Source organism: Lissotriton vulgaris, chromosome 3_1 (assembly GCF_964263255.1).
Source record: "Lissotriton vulgaris chromosome 3_1, aLisVul1.2, whole genome shotgun sequence".
In the NCBI taxonomy this organism is placed as follows: Eukaryota; Metazoa; Chordata; class Amphibia; order Caudata; family Salamandridae; genus Lissotriton; species Lissotriton vulgaris.
Window position 1 is genome coordinate 386,196,250 of NC_141689.1, and position 20,475 is coordinate 386,216,724.

Genomic DNA, 20,475 nt, shown 5'->3' on the forward strand with positions numbered 1-20,475 from the left:
GATCTATGTATGCCGATGGGTTGTTCCATTGCATGTGCAATATTTGAAACATTCAGTTGCTTCTTGGAATGGACAGTGCGGGAGGTGATGGGCGCGCAAGAGGTGGTGCATTACTTGGATGATTTCCTGTTTATGGGGCTGGCATGCGCGTCAGATTGCCAGGAGGCTCTGGTGGGTTTTCAGCGGATGGCGGGGGCCTTGGGGGTGCCTCTGACGGTGGAGAAAACGGAAGGACCAACAACCCAGTTGACGTTCTTAGGTATTGAAATAGACACGGTTGCAGGAGTGTGCAGATTACCTCAGGAAAAAGTTAAGGCATTTCAGGGGTCCTTGGATCAATGCTTGGGGGCACGCAAGGTTACTTTGCATCAGCTACAGGTGTTAGTGGGTCAGTTGAATTTTGCACTGCGAGTGATACCTATGGGCAGGGTTTTTTCCAGGAATATCGCCAGGGCAATGTCGGGTTTGAAGGAAAAGCACCACCACACTAGGCTGACAACAGAGATGAAGGATGATTTGGTCACGTGGAGGGATTTCTTGGAGGATTTCAATGGGTCGGTAATATGGCAACAACCTGCGCAGGACAATAGAGAATTGGAACTTTATACGGATGCAGGAGGTAGTGTTGGGTTCGGGGCAGTGTTAGGAGCAAGGTGGTGCATGCAGCACTGGCCAGCAGAATGGTTTGAGAGGGGGCTGGTCCGCAACATCACATTTCTGGAGTTATTCCCCATTATTGTGGCTCTTCAGATATGGGGGGAATTTCTGGAAAACAAAAAAATTGTGTTTTGGTCTGACAGTATGTCAGTGGTTTTGGTGGTGAACAACCAAAGGGCCAAATGTCCTTGGGTGCTCAGTTTACTGAAAGTGCTGGTGCGGGAATGTCTGCGGCGTAATGTGCATTTCATTGCAAAGCATGTGCCATGTGTGGTTAAGACAGTAGCTGATTCTCTGTCTCGTTTTAAGTTGACAGAATTCAGGGCGCGATGGCCACAAGCAGACGCTCAGATGACAGCCTTCCCGGAAAGCCTGTGGAAGCTTGGTGCCCCATTGCTCCCGATCTCATAGCGGCGTCGGTGGCTCCCAAGACTAAGAGTAGGTATGAGAGGGACTGGCAGGTTTACATGACAGTCTTGCAGAGCAAAAGGGGTGTGGGGGAATTTACACCACAAGGGATGCTCAGTTTCATAGTTAGCCAGAAGGAAGAGGGAAGGCCCCTGGCTCTGGTACGCAGACAAATATCAGCAATAGCCTTCTTTGCAGGGATAAAAGGGGTGACGGATCCTACTAAAGACCTTAGGGTTAGAAGGGCCATGAGAGGATGGGAACGATTGGTTCCAGGGGAAAAGGATTCCAGGAGACCGATCGATTCCAAAAGGTTGGTGAATATCTTGGGGGTGTTACCACAGGTATGTTGGTCGCATTATGAGGTACAATTGCTGCAACTAGCATATTCCTTAGCGTTCTTTGGGGCATTCCGGATATCAGAGCTGGTGCCAAGCTCCAAGAGGGACAGACAGGGTGGAATCGCCGTTGAGGATGTGGTGATTGCAGCGGCCTTGCTGCAGGTCAGGGTACGGCGGTCAAAGACAGATCCACTGGGGAAAGAAGTATGGGTGCAACTGAGAGCAAGTCAGGGGGCGGGCTACTGCCCGGTGATGTTGATGGAAAGGTTCATGCAGATGAGGCCGGGATGTGAGGACAATAGGCTGTTGGTGCATGAGGATGGTACACCGCTGACGAAATTCCAGTTCACGCGAATATGCAAGCGGGCCCTGGAATTGTTAAGAGAAGACATAGCTCATTTTACGTCACATTCGTTCCGTATTGGGGCAGCTACTACAGCAGCGGAATTGGGACTATCTCCGGGTGCAATCAAAAGAGTGGGCAGGTGGAATTCCGCGAGTTTCGAGCGCTATGTGCGACCACAGCTGGTATAGGTAGGGTGGTATTCTCAACAGTTTGGTATTTACCCGCTTCTCTCTTTCTATTTTGTCTTTGGTCTCGCTTGCAGGACTGGCAAGCCAGAGGATGCAAGTATGCTGGTGTGGAGATTCGGTCATATGCAGAGCGGGGAATTGGTTTGGAGAGTCTGGGGTGGACAAGACGCAGAGGGCCTTGGGAATGGTCCACAACTGGTTAGGGTTAGAGGGTCTGCGGGCTGAGGACGTTTCAACTCATTTGTGGAGTGCGCTCGATAAAGGTTTGCCTATTCCAGACGTGCTGGTTATTCATGTCGGGGCTGAAAATATGGTCCCAGGGGGCAGACGAGGAGCCAAGGAGGCATTATTCTCTCTTCTTACATGGGTCTGAAGGGCATTGCCGGACACAGCAATTATTTGGTCAGAGGTTCTCACTCGGAGAGAGTGGGGGGGCGATGTGCCGTCAGCAGCAATGAATACGTCAGTTAAAAAAATGAATAGAGAGGTGGAGAAGCTGTTGAGGGGTTCACAGATACTGGTTATTAGACATACCTTGCTGCAGACATTGACACCTGATGAGTATCGGACAGGGGGGGTGCACCTGACCAGGGTAGGTTTGGAGGTGTTTGTGCAAACAATCCTGGGGGCCATTGTGCTGCACCCTAGTAGAGTGTCAGGGCGTTAGTATGGGGGGAGGGCAAGAGCGCCAGTGGGGCTCCTTGCCCTGTGGCGGGGTCCCTGATAAGAGAAAAGGCTGAGGGACTCCTTTTGGACGGAAAACGGTTGACCCTGGAGCAGGGAAAGCAGTTATGGCGGCTCTAGGCTGGCGGGAGAGGGGGCCGTCCTGCTGGTGGTCCTGGACTCTCTGGCTCTACCCTAGTAGCTGGTGGCTTGGAAAGGGGGTGGTGTTGTGTCCTGCTGGTACAACACTCCTCTAGAGTCGCCAATTTGTATATATATGGTAAACTGTGGCGCATATGTATGGGCGCAGCATTTATGTGTGAATTTAATAAATGGTAAATGTGGGAAGTTTTACACACAACGGAAATGGATTTTGGTATAATAATAAAGCTACGCAGAGGACATCAATCATTTGTAAGTGTTTTACTGGGAGAGGGGTGAGCCTGGGGTAAAGAGCGAATGGCACGAGATATCCCCACTATGAGAGGCCACCCCCGCGACTAGGGGAGGGGGCCTTTAGTGGGCATTCCGTGCCCGTCTCTGTGGGTAAGTTTCGGTTCTGGGGTGGGACGTCATGGGGAGGGTGTCTCGGTAATGCGAGACGCTTGGTGGGCGTCTGAGGACCCTCCTCCCAAGGGGATAAGGAAAGCAGCACCCCGGGAGTAGCCCTCTTTCGTCTCTCGCCTGAGTAACAAGAAGGCCAGCCGAGGAAGAGTTGCCCACCCACCCATCCCTAAGTTCAATTGTGGGGGGCGGGGCGGGGTCCCTGATAAGAGAAAAGGCTGAGGGACTCCTTTTGGACGGAAAACGGTTGACCCTTGAGCAGAGAAAGCAGTTATGGCGGCTCTAGGCTGGCGGGAAAGGGGGCCGTCCTGCTGGTGGTCCTGGACTCTCTGGCTCTACCCTAGTCCTGGTGGCTTGGAAAGGGGGTGGTGTTGTGTCCTGCTGGTACAACACTCCTCTAGAGATGCCAATTTGTATATATATGGTAAACTGTGGTGCATATGTATGGGCACAGCATTTATGTGTAAATTTAATAAATGGTAAATGTGGGAAGTTTTACACACGACGGAAATGGATTTTGCTATAATAATAAAGCTACGCAGAGGACATCGATCATTTGTAAGTGTTTTACTGGGAGAGGGGTGAGCCTGGTGTAAAGAGCGAATGGCACGAGATATCCCCACTATTGCCTCACTCTGTGCTCCAACCGGAGCGCGACTGGCAAAACTCTGCAACTCCACCGGCAGAGCGGATTTTCCCTCCCACCCCTAACCTTAATTTTGCAGCAATGACGTCTCTATTTCGAAAGAAGAGCTTGAGTTAACAGTAGTATACATTTTGGTGTTTGAGTGTGAGGTCTACATTCTTCCATGCCTTTCAAGATCCTGCTTCAGTTTAGATATGTACGTGTCCGTGTACTTATGAAGATAAACTTTCTCATCAAACTCCAGCTTACTGGACGGCACACACTTACACATAGGGTGACCAGGTGTCCTGAATGTGCAGGGGCAGTCCCGAGTTTTGTAACAGCTGTTGCTGTAGATTTTGGGAAACTTAGCTCATGTCCTGGTTTTTAGAGAAGGTTGATTAAATACAGTCAGAGGTGCCTTTTGTGTTTTCCAAAGCAGGGATAGTTAGCAGCTGTTATAAGAACGCATTTTAATTAACATGTATGATATTAGATTTAAAAAGTGCATCATTTTATTCTGCAATTCTATGCTGATGAGAGCTGTCAGTCTGGGGGCTCGGTTGAAGTAAAATTGTAGTCCTTCTATTTTTGTGAAATGTCCCGGTTTTTGGCTTTAAAATTCTGGTTACCCTGCCTACCCATCAATGTGAGTACCTCTAAAAACACAGGGATAAGAACGAGGCACATGTCCACTTTCAAGGTAACATTCCCCTGCACATCTAAGTAGCATTCTTTCCCTCCTTACGGTGCCTGTCATACATCTGGCCTGTGGGAAGGGGTGAATATTTAGTTCAAAATAAAAAAAATGCATATACTGGTCCTAACACAAGTGATATTCATGCAAGATATTATCAGCCAACATGCATGGAACAGTGACATAAACAAGTAGCTAAGAATGAAAGACTGTAAATATGAATATTGTTTTGCAAAGTTCTCAAAAACATTCTCAAAGAAAAATATTTGAATGGGAGATCGTAAACATATTTATATACAGAAACTGGCAAGGAGTTTCATGGACGTAATCGTTCCAGTCATCTGAATTAACAGCAGGCCATAAATACAAATCATTTTTTTTTTTAACAGAGAACACTACCTAAGACTTGGTCGTAACCCAACCAGTGAGATTCAAGACATGATACTAAAACTCACCACCAATGCTCGAGACGAAGGGTACCTCAGTAAGAAGGAATATACCTTCCTCAATGTTAAAAGCCCACGCCTCCCTGTAATCTACACCCTCCCAAAAGTTCATAAAAGCATTGACAACCCCCCGGGCAGACCCATAGTTTCTGCCTGTGGATCAATCTTGGAACCCCTGGGTTCTTACGTGGATTTTTTCAATAAGGACTTTGTGCCCTCCACGTCCTGCTATGTACGCGATAGCATGGAAATGATAAATCTGGTAGAGCATTCCCCTAATGACCCTGAGATCCAGACACTCTGCACCATGGATGTAGAGTCGCTCTATACTAATATTCCTCAAGGAGCGGCTCTACTTGTTATCCAAAAAGTCTTAGATTCTCGACCTAGACCCCACCGAGTACCAACACTCTTTATTTTACAATTGCTCGAACTTTGCCTGACAAGAAATTTCTTTGTCTTTGATGGTATATTCTACCAGCAAGTAAAGGGCACTTCAATGGGGGCTATTTTTGCCCCCCACCTGGCAATTCTGTTCATGGACGCGCTCGAGACTGGCACGATCTTATCGGATGGGAATCCTTTCCGATCTGGTATTACCATGTGGCGGCGCTACATAGACGACTTCTTTATGATTTGGAATTCTGACAATAGTACGTTAGAATCCTTTCTTCACTGGTTAAACAACAATTGTGCTGACCTGAGATTTACCCTGGCCCACCATAAAACAGAGATACCCTTCCTCGATTTAACAATATACCACGAGGAAGGAGAACTATTGACACGATTATACAGAAAGCCCACTGAACGCAATACCTTGTTGAGATATGACAGTAACCATCCGAGAGCCCTCAAAGACTCACTCCCATATTCCCAATTCCTGCGGATCAGGCGGAATTGTTCATCCAAACTAGATTACTTTAGAGAGGTTAACATCTTATCCAATAAACTGAAAGCCCGCGGCTACCCCAGGAGGCTAGTCAAGAACGCCTCCAAAAGAGCCTGGTACTGTCCACGCGAAGTCCTATTAGAACCTAAGATTCGCGAGAGAGCAGAGAGAATTGCATGTGTCACCACCTTCTCTCCGGTCTCGTACAAAATTCGTAAAACCATTCTGCAACACTGGCCAACAATAAATGCAGGCCAACTAAACCTAGACAAACCACTCTTTGCGTTCAAAAAGAGCAAGAACCTAAGGGACCATCTGGTCCGCGCAGCTCTGCCAGCACCAACTCCAAACATTACGATTGAATCCAATTGGGGACTACCACCCATCATAGGGCATGTCAAATGTGGCCAATGTACGGTATGTGACCTGACAATGGAGGGACGCACTTTTAGTCACAACAATGTAACTGTTGATATGAGAAGTCTTACGAATTGCAATAGTACTAATGTAATTTATGCAGTTGTATGTCCGTGTCCAAAATGTATGTGGGTCAAACTACCCAAAAGGTCAAGACGCGCATAGGCCAGCATAGAAGCCGCATTAGGTGTGGAACTCCCAATGCCCCTCTAGTTGGACATTATGCGACCTTGAAACACACAGCAGACGACCTGAGGTGGACTATTCTGAAATCTGTGAAACTTCCACCGAGAGGAGGCAACCTACAACAACTTTTGAACCGTGAAGAACTCAAGTCCATAATTCAATTCAACACCATCCACACGGGACTCAACCGGAGTGAGGACTGGACGACACTCCTCTGAAAGAACATTCTCCCCAAAATGACTTATAATAAGCTGAACAATTACCGAGTATACAGTGTTGCTGGGCTCAGTAACCTGTTTATACTGCCTTTTATGGTGACTGAACTTAGAATGTTTTTATTATCACTAATGTTCATACTCTTATGTCACTTTCAATCCTGCATGCCATTACCCCCTCACGAGTGTGATACCGGCTGAATCACCTAGTGCATGACACCTTCATTCTGAACAGGGGCCTGCTCACCACCATAATCCTTTGGTGTCGTCATTCTCTATCCAATGTAAATTGCCGCCAGGCATAGACATTATCTAGCCCTCCTTACACCACCTCATCATTCATTAGTTTTGCGTCCCCCCAAAAAGAAGGCTCCTCTCCAGTTAATAATTCACCCCTTTAATAACTCTAATGTCGCTCTGGAGATATCACCGGAGACCCATATATACAGTTATTGCCCCACAATAACGTCCGGTAGACTACCACTCCAAGATGGCGCCCACACCCACCATCACGTGACCGCCTGCCTGCTCTAACAAATGGTCCCGCCCAGCTCCCAACCATGAACCGGCAGTAAGGACCAGGCACGCCGGCTGTGCCCCGCGAGCTCAATTGTGACCCGATAAGCACCCCCCATTGCTCCCCCACCATGCCAGCCCCCACCCCTCTTTTGATAACGAGATGACCGGCACTTAATAGCTGTATATTTTAATTACAGCGGCTCATCATCGACATTGTTCGAACTGCGGCGACGCCCATTGAGCCTCCCGTCTATATCTCTCATTAATTGGAACTGCAGCAACATTGAACGGTATGGTCGAAACTCTTTACCTGTTGACAACTCCCGCTGCACTCTAGCGCATCATTTTGCCAACTAATAATTCCCTATTTAACCCTCAGCTCGGCTCCAGGCCGTAACCGGCACAACAGAAAGCCTCAAATACTTTACTTCTAAGTGAATAATCAGGGATTCAGCCTCGCGATCTAAGGTACGCTACCATCGCACTAGAATGTTGTGAACCACGCAACATAGGCTAATACATGCCCTCATGCGCGTAATTCCTCCATTACAGGAATAAGTACCGGTTTGCCCCACTACTACAAGCCCCGGCGACGCCATCAGCACCCTGCTTAAGGAGTTGTTAATGCCAAACAACACCACCAGCCTCGCCATCCGATACCTCTAATCAAGAGGTATGTTTTATGTAATGCCCATGTTGATCTTTTCCCTTTGCCCACCCCATTCACAGAGAATCCGTTTCATTGGTTAACCATAGGTGCACGTTGCTCTGCTCAAGCACCATACCACCGAGCCTCGAGCAATTTTTTAGTCACTTGCTCTGCACAACCCCAGACCACTCACTGACAATATAAGCCTCTCACTGCGATTCCGAGGACATTTGTATACTAGATGTTGTACTTGAATCAATATGCTACCACTGTCACTATCACTTTACACACACCGCGATTCCGAATATTGCAAATGCTTAGAAGGGCTTGTACTGACCGCTCGCCAAGATCCTCTTCTGATAATTTCCCCTTTTTTTGTTCCTCATTGTTTTCCCCAACAGGCGTTCTTAATTCAGGCAATTCTAATTACATAAGTCCTGAAGATGATCCCCTTTATTAATTGAGCGAGGGATCGAAACGTCGACACCCATGAGTGGTCATACATGAAAATAATTTGTATTTGTTGTTGTATGTACTACTCCAGGCGTTACTGTCAATATTCTTTACTTTTAAACAGTACCCTGCCTGCTCTTTTCTTTTGCCTGAAACACCCCTTTCACCCTTTCCTATTTCCTTTTTCCTCCTGGTACAGCACAGGATTGTGTCTTGCTACTGTTGTAGAAATGTATTATAACTACTTACCTACTATTTGTTGACAAATAAATTCCTTGCCCGGCTGGACAAGGAAGCTAAACATATAGTAGCCTATTGTGTTCTATATAGTATTTGTCCTATTTTTTAAAAAGCTAAGAACCTTTGTTCTGAAAAACTCAACAAATACAAATCATGACACAACCAACTGGGCCATTTATCCTATCAAAGTCAGTAACTCAAGAACATGGAATTGATAGTAGTAACCTATGTTATTTACATTGATAAGAAACATCAAATCAGCAATTGCATGCACCACCTAAAACAGTTTTTCTATTCATTAGTGTAGAATATGCAGGTAGATACATAGCTTGAAAAGATCAGTGTGCATGACATAACTATTAATGATAACAGTGAAATAAATGTGCTGTTATGATACATACTCATCATATGTAACCCGTAATATGCACATTGTGAATGTATGTGTTTAAATAAACGTTACAGACACATAGGCCTGAATTAGATCTTGGCGGATTTGTTACCGCCATCGTTTTTCCACCGGATTCTCCGTCCGCCTACTAGGCAGTCTGCCTGCTCTATTTATGATTCTGGTAGGTCGATGGATGAAAGACCGTCAGAGTGCCGCCAACTCTGTAAGATTTTTCTACCCATGTTGATGGTGTCATAGGCAAAAGCGGATGTCAGAAGCATTCTGACGATTTCTCCACAGGGTCATTTATGATGCGCCTTCCAGTCGATGTAAATGTGGCTGGTAAACCATCACACCAGAGTTGGCTATGTTGAAGGTATTTAAGTTAGAAACGTACATCTTTTTCTTTTTCCACCTCTTTTGCCAACATGAACCCTATTGTCCCAGTCCTGCCATTGCTGCTGCTATTCGACCACACAGCTAATCAACCCTGTCATCACTGGAATTGAAGGTGAGCTCTATTTTTTACTTGTTCCATCTGCATTGTCTGTTTGCATTAGCTCTGGGCTTCTGTATTTCACAATCTCTCTACTGCTTTATCTGTATTTTAATACATTGCAATTGTCACATGTGTTTTAGAGGTGTACTGTGTTTATTTTAATCACTTGCCACATTAACATAAACCCACCTGTATAAATCATTAAAAAAAATTAAAAAGGTTTATTTTGATGTAAGTGTCTATTATCATGATGAATGCTTGCACCAAAAGTTCTAGGTACATTACAATTTTTTATCACTAATGTTTGCACTGTACACCTAAAAAAACATTATCTTTACTGTCATAAATTCAAATAATAATATGTATGGCAAACTTTGTAAAAATATATATTTTTTATTCATAAATGAGATCATTCTCTCAACTAATTTATTCAGGAAAGAGTAATACGGGGGGACAAACACTATACACAGCAACAGCCTGTGTTATTGTTGCCCAGAACTTGCCTCCTAAACAGACTGCCAACCTCCTCAGGAAGGGGCATCTATTGGGCACAGAACAGGCACCTCAAGAATCTTTCATGGGTGTGGTGGGTTTGGATTTTAAAGGGGTGGGCGGGTAGGATTGGGAGGTGTGGGTTTGGGAGGTGCGGGTCTGGGATTGGAAGGGGTGAAGGCCAGAGCAAAAAGAAAATCAGAATTAGGAGAAAGAGTAGGAGGAGTGGGAGAGGACTGTGGTTTGGAGGTAGAGGGAGCTGGAATGTGTGATTTGAGTGTTTGTCTGTTGTCTAGTTGTATGCAGGTCTAGTGTATGTAATTGTTTTGGCAGGTGTTTGGTGTTCAGGTGAGTATGCATTTGGTTTTCGTTGGTGTTGTTTGGCTGTCCTTCAGGCAGAGTTAGGCACATCCAAGCTTGCACCTGATGGCACTTGGTGCATGAATTAAAAATACTATATATAGTGAGCCTACCTGTCCGTCAAAGAACCATCCAGGGGCAGCTCAGTACTGCGACGGGGTACAGACGGACAGGTAGGGTGATCTAGGCTCTTTGACCCTATGCTAAGTCTGCTTATTCCATTGGTTTATTTACTTACTTTAATGATAACTGTAAGGACTATACGGACAGGGTTTTGTTTCTTTGAATACTGCTTTAAACCTTTGGAAAACTGTTTTTTACAGGCCTCCCTTCTTTTTTATTATACTTGAAAGAAATGGTTGGGCCTGGTTGAAGACAAGCTCAGCAAATGAGCAGAACTAGGGAATAGGTTCTATAGGGTATATTGACAACAGTACCTTATTGTTCTTTGATGACCCAGTTTTAAATACACCTTTGCCATGAGATCACCAGCTTCAGTAGGGATGCCACACCACTGTAGTGTGAACACATTAGAGCATTGTTTTTAATGTAATAATTCCCACCTAGAATGTTGGACAGGTGTGATTTAGAACTTTATTTCGAAGAGAGAGTGTGATGGGAAGATCACAAAGGGTGCGCTCTTTCAACGTGAAACTACAGGGTTTCTTCACTTATTCACATTTCTTTCAAGTAGAGAATCTGACAAAGGTTTACATCATCCGATTGCTTTATTCTTTTCAAATTGATGTCATTATCCATTATTTATACAGATTCATTATAATCATAAGAATTCATATGCATTACTTCATGCCCAATGCATTTCGGGTTAAGCGGGGTAACCCTTCGTCAGGGGCCTGTGAATGGAAACATATAGGACCTTAACATTCAGCAACATACCATGTATTCATATAATCACACAGTGAACAAACTCAATTTAATAAACGAGCATGGCGGACATGAGTGAAATAAACAAAAATAACATGGTTATGTGAAATCAGTACACTGATGGTAACTGGCTGGGGGTATAGTGCACGGATGGGGAATTAATTAAAACTAACAGTGTAAAGGAAACTCAAAAGATGCATACAGAAACATATGACGGACCGAGAAAGTAGATGAAAGAAGGGTGAAACAAAAACGGGTGAAGGTGAGGATACCGGAATCCAACAGCGGGAACTCAAACTTACTTGCAGAAGTGACGCGGAGTTCTTACGGCCTTCCTAACTCGGAACCGATCGAGTGAATAGGGAGCCAATCGGAGGGCTTCTTATTGTGTGATTGTCGGGTCCCGTGGTACCGCGACGGAAAAGTGTGTGTAAATACGAATGAGCGAAACTCGCTGATATCGAAAATAAATGGAGAGTGATGAGTGATCTGAATATATCTGTATAGGTGGAGTGTGAGATAGGAGATTAAAAAATATATAAACGGTGAAAACCGTAAGGACTAAAGTGCAATGTAAACAGCATACTGATAGGAAGGTTACAGTCACGTGGGTGTTGGGCTGAAAAAGTAAACAGAGCCATGGAGTGTGTGATAAAATGACAGGATGCGAGCACGTCAAACATTAGGTATATAAATAGGCAAAAGATAGTGAGTGTGGGGATGGCGGAACCGGATGCGTAGGGCTGTGAAAGGAGAGAAAGGGTGGAATAACTAATATTAAGAGAGGCATATGGAAAATATGTGAAAAGCGGTAATGGAATGAAGAATACCTACATGTAACATATGATGATGCATAAATATAGGAAGAGATCATGAATACATGGAACCAAAAATAGGGTGTAACTTCATTAAACTGTAATCAAATGAGGGCAGGGAAGGGCCTCTAGGTCCAGTGATGTGCAACAATATCAAAGAAAGCATGAAAATTCGATTCTGTCATTAATCCCTGTCGGTTGCAGGGTATTTAATTTCTTGATCCAGAAAAATTCTGCCTGTAAACGCTGTTTAACAGGGTCCATGTCGCAGCGCTGTGGGAGTATCTCCAGTATGGTAAATTTCAATTGTGCTATTTGATGATTACATTTGAGCCAGTGAGTGGCCACAGCAGATTTCATATTCTTCGTCCGGATGTTACTTTTATGCTCAGTCATTCTTATCTTAATCTTCCTTTCTGTCTGACCGACATATATTTTGCCGCATGGGCATTTGATAGCGTAAATCAAGTTTTTTGAGTCACAAGTTCCAGTGTACTGTTAATCGATTTTGTGGCCTTTTGTGGGATGCATAAAAGTATTTCCTGTTAATACATTATTGCAGTGTATGCAGTTCAAGCATTTTGACATCCCTTTATGTTGTGTTTTGGTTACTTTTTTGTTAGTGAGGAACTCTTTCAAATTTCTTGATCTTTTGAAGGCGAAAGTTATTTGATCACTGTATAGATTTTGTAGATCAGGTTCATCTTTGATTAAAGACCAATGTCGGTTAATGATTTTCTTGATTTTTTTAGCTTCTGTCAAAAATTTCAGAACGCATACTGTTTTTTGTTCTGTAGTTTGTGATGTTGGCATCAGTAAACGCTCTCTGGGAAGTGTAGCTACTTTTTTGAGTGATTCCTCTAGAATTTCTTTAGGATATCCTCGAACTAGATATTGTTGCTGTTGCTCTGTCATGGTATTCACCAAAATTTGAGGAACTGAAGTAATTCTTTTCAAGCGAATGAATTGTGATGTGGGTAGGTGTTTCTTAAGGGTGTCCGGGTGGAAACTTTGAAACAGTAAGCTGGAATTACGATCTGTGGGTTTTTTGTATACCATGGTTTGCAATTGATGGTTGATGATAGTTACTTGTACATCTAGAAATGAGATGGTTTCCTTGTGGATAGTGTGAGTGAATTTGATTCTCGGGTTTACTAGGTTGAGTTCTTTGATGTTGGTCAGTAGTTCATCCTTTGTGATCTTCCCATCACACTCTCTCTTCATTACTCAAGGCACTGCGAGGCACAGTGCGTCAAGGATTGCGCCAAACAAAACTTGTTGATAAATTTTGTTCCACATAATAGGTGTGCACGGAGATAACAACAACCACAGTTTTTAGAACTTTATTTCCCCACAGAGTGGGGCCCACTTACCTGAGCTGTTGCCAGGTAGAAGTGAGGTGTTTTATCCTACAACTGAGGGTAAGTTGGACTACATGTAATATCCAATGCATGGCTAGTGACAATAGGATTAACTATAATATGTCACAAGCAAAGCACGATAAACTTACAGTGTGTGTTCTATGTTTTCTCTCTCTCATTTCTTTATCAAATATTCCCAGTAAATCCTGATATTGCTTCGCAGGATTACTGGTGTTGTATAATTTTCTTACTTTTATCATCACCAAAACAGTCATTAGCAGCAGCTGCATTAATATCTCTCTGGTCTTGGAGAAAGCCACTGATACAAAGTATTGATCACTAGGCTGAAACACGTCGACCTGATTTAATGAGCAGTTTAAAATCTATAATGCTCATCGCACTGTTTTTTAATCGTGCCAGTAAGAGCAACCCAATAAAGAAAAACATTTTTTGCATCTTCCTACGCAGTGTTACATCACTATTAGTCTTTTTTTCATCATTTTTTTGCTCTGCATCCACACTACACCACACCTTCACATATGGGATTTTAGCATCCTAGTTACACTAGTGAACATCTGTTGAAACATCCCTGAGCTCCTTCCTCACAGTGAGGTAGTTTAGCCATCAGCAGGACTAGGATTTCCTGCTGGGAGGAGGAACCCATATGATGAAGCATGTCACCTGCGGGTGAGTGAGGGTTCCAGTCCTTAAGGGATGATTCCCCCTTATTGGTTATATTTCTTTCACAATTCTTTTGAGAGTACTCGCACATTAATCACACACAACCTACGTGCTAACATATAGACCCAAGGTAGTATTGTGTTATTGATTATGTAAAGGGGAAATTCTCCTTGTTGGTCTTTGAAATAAATTCCCTAGGACCCCTCCCTTTTGTTGATATAGAATTATGAATGCCATATCATTTGTTGCATTTGGCAACTAAGACCCTGGATAGCATTCCGGAGCACTGCCTCGCCTACCGAGATGCTGCGTAAGAGGTCAAGAGCCTACTTACTCAACGCAGCTGCGGTGAGTTACATGTGGTGAAGGAGACCCCAGCCCTTTTAGGGGGGCAGGTTTGGCCAACTGGGGGCAAGTGGGAAGGTGGAGGTGGGTCTTTGGGTGGCAGACTAGGATGCCGGTGGTTTAGTTCCCGTAGGGGCCTCCACCACTAGAGTCTGGTCACTTGGGGAGGCCTCTGAAGAAGATGTTGATGAGCTGGTGGCCTCCATTTCAGTCCCCTCATACTCTGTGCTTCTGTGTCAATCGGTGTCTGTGGTCTCATCACCCGAACAACAGTGGCCAACTGCTTCCCTGCTAATGAACTGATCATTAACTTGTTCCTCAAAACATTTTCAAATTTTTCAGATTCCACCTGCTTCAAAGCTTTCAAACGTTGGTTCTTTTTTAACATTATCTTACGCATGTAGGGAACATCTTCAAAAACAATTTGGTTAAATGTTTGTAAATTCCCAATATTGCTCCTATATCATTTTTGATCTTGTCTCTTAACCATTTTAAATTCCCTGCAGGATCTGTTTAACACCTCTGAACAGATCTGATTTGTTGTTTAGAATAGTGATCTTATGTCACCAAAACTGTTATAAAAGTAAAAGACCTTTGTATAGTGTGTGCTGAACTATATGTATTTATAAAAATGTATGTTAACAATTACTGCAATCTTTTACCAATATTTTTAGAATCTTAAAGCATATTCCCTTTGTTTGGACATTTGACAATGGTAACACCTGCTTCAAGTAACTTGAGTATTTTTTGCATTCTAAAAATATCAAATAGAATCTGTATTGAAGTTGCTTATTAATGTATCACGCCCTATGTATTCATCTATGCTGTGGAAGAGATTAAGAAATAATTTTTGGGAGATGTGCAAATGAAATACATAGGTCTTTATTCATTTCTAAACCACTTTAGTACAACGCAAAAATAGTTTTGCATTTGACTCCAAAATATCTTAAGTGATTTCCAGTTTGTTTTCCCATTGTGAAAATATTAAAAAATGATGCTGGTTTTCACTTTAGGCAAAAACTGTTCCAACACCACAGTTAATATTTCATACACTGATTCATATACAATTTCCGATTCAAAAATCAAAATGCAAATCACAATATACAACTGATTAAACCTTGATGTATTTAGACAATTTCCTCATGAGTCCTGAGTTGAGCTTGATTTTGAGTTTTCCAGATGGGATATCAATCATTTATGTGATGGAACAATGCATCTGCAAAAGTTCCTTTAAGCATCCAATTTTTGTTCACCATTGATCTATCACCTGGATATAACAAGGGAGATTTTTAAAAAGTTGTTGGGTGTGTGTTTCTCTGTCACAAATGTGTAAACATTCTGTCTGTTTTCTCAAAAAATGAATGGCAAATTTTATAACAAAAAACACACTGGCTTACATGCACATTTGAGAAGAAGTAAGACTTCATGCAAAACTGTCACTTTTAACATAATTTAAAATGTATTTTTGATTCAAAACATATTTGTGAAATTTCATTATAAAAAATGTAGCCATTTAATCTGATGTTTATAGTTATTTTAGCTCACAAGCTCACTGTTGTTTAGCTATAATACCAGCTCACTAATGTGACGTTTGGAACATCCACTGTAACATAACTGCATTTTATGGTATGTCACCTGTAACTGGGCTACCAGTAACATCATTCACAATAGTGAAGGAGCAGGACACCTGACACAATTATAACTTGTGGGCTGTTTGGTACAACTGTCCTTTATAACATTACAAAAACTCATGTACATTTGTTGTTTAGGCAGTCATGTGTAGGCTCAAAACAGTACTTTGGGAGTGATCAGAGATCTGGTGGGATAATTTTCACGAATCAATGTACATAACACATCATCATATACCATATACAAAATGTACACCTTCAAGAACTCTTCTTGTGCATTGGACATGTATTAACCTTAATGTTGATGCCATTATTTGTTGTTGGAACCAAAAATAGTTATTTAACAAGCTAACCGCAAACAAGACTTTACCTCCATGGTGCTGCTGTTGGGCTCTCAACTGCCCATAAAACTGGGGATAGACATCTGCAAGTATGCTGGCTATTAAGGTGTCAGGGTGTGTCGCAAACAATTGCTATGTTCGGAGGACTGGCCGAGCTGGACTACAGATTACGTTTTGGTCCAGCATTGCAGGTCCTCCAACCTCTTTTGGCAATAGATGCTGCACTGCTTGTAGACCTCCAGCGTCTAAACCTTTTTGGTGATGGTCTTCCATATGGTATTCTTTTGTTAGGTATTGACCTGTACGGAAAAAAAATTATTGAGACTTTTTGTCGTCAGTATTGATGTAACATAATTTTGAGAAATCAATCACAAGTATTTCTAAAAAGTTACACTTTACTATACTTTATTAATTAGATTAAAACAAATTTAAAATTGTACTAACCTGTTGAGTAACCTTATCCCTTGGCATGTACTATTTTTACTAATCCAGGCCAGGGTCCTCCAACATTTTCTGTAGTGAGAGCTACTTCTGATTTGCGAAAATCATCATGAACTACTGAAGGCTAAACAACTTGCGCACTGTTACCAGACACTACCATGCCCAGCTTCAGATCCTAAGGATCCTATGGTTTGAAACAAATACTATGACTAAGGGTACTATGAAAGGGCTACCATGTGTGTCAGTGAGAGTGTGGTCTTTGTGGATGTATGTACGTGTGTACATATGAATGGGATAATAGGATGCATTTGTTTGGGTGATTGAGAGCCTTACATGAATTACACAAACATACAAAATCATTTTTTAGATAGAGACAATTAAAGTGCTGATAAACAAATCTGCCAAAACGTTTATATAATGGACCATTTTCCTGCACTTTAAATTTCTCTCATGTAAAAAAGGGTTCTATTTTACCATAATACGTATTGCACAGGGTCTACTGGCCACCTTGAGCAAGGGGCCTGCTGTTCGTAAATACAACACTTGTTAATGGGACAAAAATGAAATGAAGAGTTAACCTCATCATAAAGGAAACTTTCCATTTGAATTATGCTTCTATTTACATGTATTCAGGAACATAATTTTGTTCACAGCTCCAATATTGGGTTGACTTTTATTTAATAGTTAAATACTTGGAAGGCAAAGGGTTTTGCGGTGGAGAACATGGTGGCTGTGAGCTAGCGTCCGCTTGCTCTCGGAATACCCGCTCCCAACACCGGTCCTAATGCGGCACTCTAGTGCTTATCTCACCTTCCGGCTCTGTGTTCCTGGCCTCTGAGAGTCCTCCTTCGCTTTCTCTGCGGCTCACCGGATCCCAGGGGCCACAACGGTTTTTCTTCAACGAGGGTGGAGGCTCGGTCACAGCCCCCCTGGTTGGGAATGTGTTGTGGAGAGGGGGGCCGCTCTCTCTCCTCCCTTGTTGGTCTCAGGCCACCCTGGAGCACCGCAAGGAACACAGAATGGCTGCTCGGGGTCAACTCCGAGGAAGCAGCTGCAGAGACAGTAGTGGCAGTCTCTTTCAGACCTGTGTTGCAGGGCACCAGCGGGAGAGTTTCGGTGAGACCTTGGAGCCCTCGGTGACATCAGATACAGGGGCTGCAGAGACTGCAGGAGGGGGGACTGATAGACCCGAATCAAGGCTGGGCAGAGGCTGTCTGTTTTGGAACCTCAAGCTCAAGCTCCCCTCGGAGGTCTGTTTCTCTTTGGAGTGTCCCGCAGCCTGCCTTTGTTCTTACAAAGGTTTCCAAGAGGAGCAGAAAAGGCGTTACGAGTGTTGGGGGCACTCCACGTGTGGTTAAAACTCGGCAAATACAACTAAAAGGCTGTTCCAAAATAGGCATTGAGAACAACCAAAATTCCACGGATTCCTGTCAAGACTCTGTTTTGAATGCAGATAGCACTAAGGCTGTAAACAAGCCATTAGGTTTTGCCTCCGGGGCCTCTCCACCAATGCAAGCTCTACCCATCGCTTTTGCCTTTCAGACCCACCAAGTTAAGGCCAGATCTGTTAAATCCAGGAGGTCTAAGCGTACCCCTGTAGGCACCACAGGCAAGATCACCCCCTCATTGCGTTCATATTTTAGAGTGCTACCGGGGGGCACTAGAGGGCGCACAAGCGGAATGGCTGCTTAGTCTCGCAGCTCCCGCACCTTGGGACACTATCCTTCTGATATCCTCTACCAAAGGGATCCAAAACGACCTGAATTCCGGACGAGTTGCAGCACGACATCTATCCCTGCACTCGGTTCAAGTCTGGTGACACTGGGGGACTCGGGGCCGGAGCGGTGCCGCTTTGAATATTCGCCGACAGCTGCTGCGGTGCGGTGGAGTGCGCAAGTCCGGCCACGCAGGGCTACTACAGGCCGGGGATTGCCACGAGGAGCTGGGCCTCTCCCCGAGAAGACTGGTGGACCCCTAGACGGACCTTCACCGGCGGACCCGCGATCGGGGTGAGTGGCGTTCTGCTCGGCGGTGCTGGGACCCCCCTCCCTTCCCCCCCTCCTCGCTGCGTTCGCCTCTCCTGCTGGTGGAGCTGCCACTGCCCTCTGTATACCGGGCTGCCAGGACACGGACGTCTCACTGCCTGCCCGATCCCCGGAGAGTGCCGGACCCGCTCGGTGGGAAAAGGCACGGAACAGTGCACTACCCGGCGGGGGGGCTGACCCTTGGACCTGGGCTCTCGGGCTTGCTGCCGCCCCTGCATTGAGCCTCGGCCGGCCCTGACCACCTGCATAGTGCCTAGCATCGGGACGCTGTCCCCTCGCTGCCAAGAGACTGCACCTTCCACGTTGGAGAGGCTGGGACCCACCTCGCTCCCCATTCACCTGCCTGGCATCCCTCCTTCATACCACCAACTGTACATTGTGAGGTGGCCTCGTTGTGGCTAATCCAGATAGAGCATCACACCTGCGTGGCACACCCCCGCTGAGGTCCAGCTGCCCTGCCTCCCACACACGCCTGGACCTGTCGTGCCGCCATCCTACACAGCGACGCTGGTGTGCTGGACCCCACCACCATTGCCATTGGGACTTCGCTACCCCCCTCCCAGCCGCCAGGCCGCGCGGGGCCTGTACGATCTCACCAGGTCCCCGAGCTTCCACCGCCTGGACCCTTGTTGCACTTTTGGGGCGTTGCCCTGCCTCACCCTTGCTGTGGCCCTACATCCTGGAGATAATATCCTAGCCAGACAGCCTGTGGCGCTACTGCCCCTCACGCTCTTGGGGTTTCGCGCCCCAGGCCATCATGGTGCGGCCGGAGAACCGCCAGACCAAGCTCAGCTTTGATACTGCGAAGAAAGGCGCAAAATCGACGCAGCTGGACCCGGACCCTGGCACGTCGTCCCCGAGGGCCACCGTCCCCTCAGCTAAAGACACTGACCTGTCCAGCCTGATACAAGAGATGCGACAGGGCTTCGCCACTGTTGTAGAAAAGGTCGACGGGGTCACCGCGCAGCTGGACACACTGGTGCACAAGGTGGACCGTCATGAGGAACGCCTTACGGCTGCGGAGCAACGTATCTCTGATACCTCGGATGTTGCCACATCTCACACCACTCAACTGTCCAGGATGGACAACCTCCTCCGGATCATAGCAGCCAAAAATGAGGATTTGGAAGCCCGTAGCCGCCGAAACATCATACGGGTTACCAATGTTCCGGAATCCACAGATACGGGCAGAATGGAGCTGTACGTAGAGAAACTGCTCAAGGGGGCCATCGGTGAGGACGCTTTCTCGCCCCAGTTTATCGTTGAGAGGGCACACCGCTCCTTGGAGCCTATGCCCAAACCTGGCCTTCCTCCGCGCCCCATCATTGCTCGGCTGCTAAACTACCGCGACCGGGACACTGCCCTCCGGGCAGCCCGATCTCAAAGATCGCTACAGTATAATAGAGTCACCTTCTCCATCTACCCAGACTTTACGCCAATGGTGCAGGAGGAGCGGCGCAAGTTCCTCCCGGTGAAGAAAAAACTACGTGAGGCTCAGATCGACTATGCGCTTTTATACCCTGCAAAGCTGCGAATCACCCACCAGGGCAAGCAACGGTTCTTCACCAACCCACAGAAGGTGGAAGACTTTCTCAAATCGCTCCGGAGAGCACGCAGAGAAGACCGGGATGCGGAGGAGGAACGCGACAATGCAGACTTATCCCCGGCGCCCCACGAAGACTGACTATTGA

General features: G+C 45.2%; 1 pseudogene; it reads right to left on the reverse strand.

Annotated features, from left to right (window-relative positions):
* Window positions 1-12,095: 12,095 nt before the first annotated feature.
* On the reverse strand, window positions 12,096-13,166 carry LOC147726493 (uncharacterized; annotated as a pseudogene).
* Window positions 13,167-20,475: the final 7,309 nt, after the last annotated feature.